Source organism: Apodemus sylvaticus, chromosome 1, assembly GCF_947179515.1.
Source record: "Apodemus sylvaticus chromosome 1, mApoSyl1.1, whole genome shotgun sequence".
NCBI classification, from domain to species: Eukaryota; Metazoa; Chordata; class Mammalia; order Rodentia; family Muridae; genus Apodemus; species Apodemus sylvaticus.
The window spans coordinates 193,852,001-193,856,072 of NC_067472.1; the positions used below are offsets into that span (position 1 = coordinate 193,852,001).

Consider the following 4,072-nt stretch of genomic DNA (forward strand, 5'->3'; position numbering starts at 1 on the left):
AGTTTGACTTCTTCCTTTCCAATTTGTATCCCTTCGACCTCCTTATGTTGTTGAATTGCCCGAGCTAGTACCTCAAGTACAATATTGAAAAGATAAGGAGAGAGGGGTCAGCCCTGTCTAGTCCCTAATTTTAATGGGATTGCTTCAAGTTTCTCTCCATTTAGTTTGATGCTGGCTACCAGTTTGCTGTATATTGCTTTTACTATGTTTAGGTATGGGCCTTGAATTCCTGTTCTTTCCAAGGCTTTAAGCATGAAAAGATGCTGAATTTTGTCAAATGCTATGTCAGCATCCAATGAAATGACCATGTGGTTTTTTTCTTTGAGTTTGTTTATGTAGTGGATTGCATTGATGGATTTCCATATATTGAACCAACCCTGCATTCCCGGAATAAAGCCTACTTGATCATGGTGGATGATCGTTTTGATGTGTTCTTGGATTCGGTTGGCAAGAATTTTATTGAGTATTTTTGCATCCAAAATTAAATCAGGACCAAATAGATCATCTAAACAGTCCCATAATGCCTAAAGAAATAGAAGGATTCTGAGAAAGTCTTCCAACCAAAAAAAGCACAGGAACAGATGGTTTCAGTGCAGAATTCTATCAGACCTTCAAAGAAGGGTTACAAGCTTTTTGCATTTTCATTTTCTTTAACTGTTGAGTCCATGGTTTCTATGGTATCTTCAGCATCTGAGATTCTTTCCTCTATCTCTTGTATTCTGTTGTTGATATTTGCATCTATGTCCCCTGATTTCTTCCCAAGGCTTTCTATCTCCAAAGTTGTCTCCCTTTGAGTTTTCTTAGTTGTTTCTAATTCTGATTTTAGATCCTGGATGGTTTTGCTTAGCTCTTTCACTTGCTTGTTTTTGCTTTCCTGTAGTTCTTTAAGAGATTTTTGTGTTTCCTCTTTCATGATCTCAGCCTGTTGAACAAAGTTCTCCTGTATTTCTTTAAGTGTTTTTTGCGTTTCCTCTTAATTGGCGTTTGTATTCTCCTGGATTTCTTTCAATGATTTTTGTGTTTCCCTTGCAGGGGCTTCTAACTTTTGATCCATTTTCTCCTGAATTTCTTTAAGTATGTCCTTCATGTGTTCCTGTACCAGCATCATGACGAGTGATTTTAAATCCAAATCTTGTTTTACTGGTGTGATGGTGTATCCAGGACATGCTGGTAAAGGAGAATTGGGTTCAGATGTTGCCATATTGCCTTGATTTCTGTTAGTGACGTTCCTGTGTCTGCCTTTTGCCATCTAGTTCTCACTGGTGTTAGTTGGTCTTGTCAATACTGGACTCACCAGTGCAAGCTGCCCCTTCCCAGGTGGCCTCTGGTGCAGAGCTTACCTCCTGCAGAGCACAGGGACAGGGTGTTGTTGCCCAGGCTGTTCAGATCCCAAAGCAGGCACCTGAAGGCTCCTGCTGGGGTCCACTGGATTCACCGGAGCACACCGACTTCTCCCCGCTGGCCGCCCGGAAGCCCCTCTTGCCTCTTGCAGGACCTGGAGATGTGGTGTAGATGCCCTGGCTGATCTGGATCCGGAAGCAGAGAGGTCTGAGGGCTACCGCCAGAGGCCTCCGGACTGGAGCCTAAGCTCTGTGCCACAGGAGCAAGCTGTGCTGTGATCTCCCAGACTGCCTCCGGGTGTACACCAGGTCTCCCGCACTTCCTGGAGATCGAGTGCTGTGGCCCAGGCTGTTCAGATCCCAAAGCAGGCACCTGAAGGCCCCTGCTGGGGCCTGCTGGATTCACCGGAGCACACCAACTTCTTGTCAAATATTTTAAATGAGAAATAAAATCCAGATAAAACTAGGGTACTTTTATTTATGTCTGTCTCCAAAATTAATCATTTCATTCTCCTCTAGGAGGTAAAAGTCCAGGGTTAGTCTTATTCTCTTACTATGTAATTTTAGAGATCAGCAGTCTGTAGTGAAGAAGAAATTATTCGGAAAAGCAATGCTCTCCTATTGGTAAATGACTGGAGAAAGTAAGAATAATCCTACTTACACCTTCCAATTCCTAAGTCCATTATCAGAACCCAGTTCTCCCACTAGAGCAAGCCATCATGACCAACACACTTAAAAACCAGGATGCGGACCCTAAATCCTATCTCAGGAAGATAGAGTCTTTTAACTAGCATACAAATGACATAAAGAAATAACAAGCTTCACAGGTAGACAGGCAGAAGCCCTTAAGGAGGAAAAAGTAAATCCCTTTAAAAAATACAAGAAAACACAGTTAAACGGGTGAAAGATTGAACAAAGTACTGGCCCAGGCTTGCAAACCCACAGGAAGGACAAGCTCCAGCCTGAAACCACTGAACCCACTAACACTAGAGATAACCAGATGGCATAAGGCAACTACAAGAACCCTACCAACAGAAACCAAGGCTATGTGGCATCATCGGAAACCAGTTCTCACATTACAGGAAGACCTGAATATTCCAAAAATCCAGAAAAGCAAGATTTGGATTTAAAATAACATCTCATGATGTTGATAGAGGACTTATGAAGGGCATAAATAACTCCATTAAAGAAGTCTAGGAGAGGGGCAGCCCTGGCTTCCTGAGTGCAGCCATGTGTAGAACAGGTGAACTGAGCTTCAGTGTGTGAGTTTCTGGCTGGATACGTGGAAGTATGATGGAGGGGTTCCCCCATGATTACTGATTTGGGGGCATTTCCCTCTCTGTAATTGATAGTCTGGGCAGTGAAGAGATGGTTGACAGTGTCAAACCATTCTGCTGGTCCTTGACAGGGAAATCAAAGACTCCATCTGAGGCATCTGTACATCTCAAAGCTACAAGCTCAGATCCAGCAGGAGAGGAGCAGATTCAAAGAATTGCAAGTAGCCTTTTGGCTTATAGGGTACCCCTGAGTGTAGAGCAGAAGCAAGTGAGTGAGCCATGTATTGTTATTTGAATTTTCCAGTGTTGTGCTTGGAATGGTGGAATATTCTGTTTCACTCTCCTCTAGTATTATTGAGAGTTTATTCCTGTGCTACAATCAGTAACAGCCCATGCTATTGGTGATCCATCTCTACATGAAGATGTTTGGTCATGGCTGGAATTCTTCCTCTCATCAATTTTAAGTGCTCTTTGGTTGCTTCCCCTGTTTGTGCTTGGCAAAGTTGTGAATGCCATTTGGTTTCAACATATAGCTGACTTGGCATTTGAGGTATTGGGGAAGAAACCTCATCCAATCAACAGTGTCAGCAAAATAATTGTTGACATGCTCTTCAGCCTTTTGCTACAGTCCCTGTTCCTTATTCAGGGAATGTTTGTACCTCTCTTCCCAATCCATCTTTTCGTACTCTCTCTGTAAGGATTCTGTCTAAGCTCCACCCCACAGTTACCTGGAGATAGCCAGGTATGCCTGTCCCCACAGTTACCAGGTAACAGGCAGGTAGATCTGGCCTTCTATAACAGGGGCTTCCTGCCTCTTCTCTCTCTCTTATCTTCTTACTTTCTTATTTCTCTTTCTTGGTTCCTGCCTTCCTTCCCTTTCTCCCCATTCCCTTCCCACCTCTCTCTAAGTGGTCATGGCTGGCCTCTACTTCTCTATTCTGTATTCTCTCTGCCATTCTCTGCTTATATTACCCTCTTAACTCCCCTGCACACACCCTAAATAAACTGCATTCTATAGTATACTGACAAGTGTGTGGTACCTCAGGAGGAAGGGATCCCTTGGCAAGGGCCTGCTAATGTACCCTCATCCCCCACACCTCAGCACACACCCCATATAACATATTCTTTTCCGCTTTATCTTTTTACAAACACATCATATTGTACTTTGTGACTTCGATTTAGAAAATCTGTGGGTTTGCATCCCACCTCAGTTACCACAAGAGATCCACACTTGCTAACTCAGATATGGTATTCCACCATTCCTTCCCTTCTGCATGGTCCCAGGAAAGAGTTCTTGAGCTTGGAACTATCACTGTGTTGTCCTTGAGGATTTAAAAATTAAAGCAACTTCAGTTTCAGCACTGGCTGAAGTCATGTTGTAATGCATCATGTATCTTATTGCTTTTTCTTTTCACTTACTGCCCTTCCTGATCTGCTCCTTAGCTCTGCACCCAG

The 4,072-nt window shown here is 43.3% G+C and overlaps 1 pseudogene; it reads left to right on the forward strand.

Annotated features, from left to right (window-relative positions):
* The first annotated feature begins 2,662 nt into the window (after positions 1-2,662).
* Positions 2,663-3,314, forward strand: LOC127668086 (etoposide-induced protein 2.4-like; annotated as a pseudogene).
* The last annotated feature ends 758 nt before the right edge of the window (positions 3,315-4,072 follow it).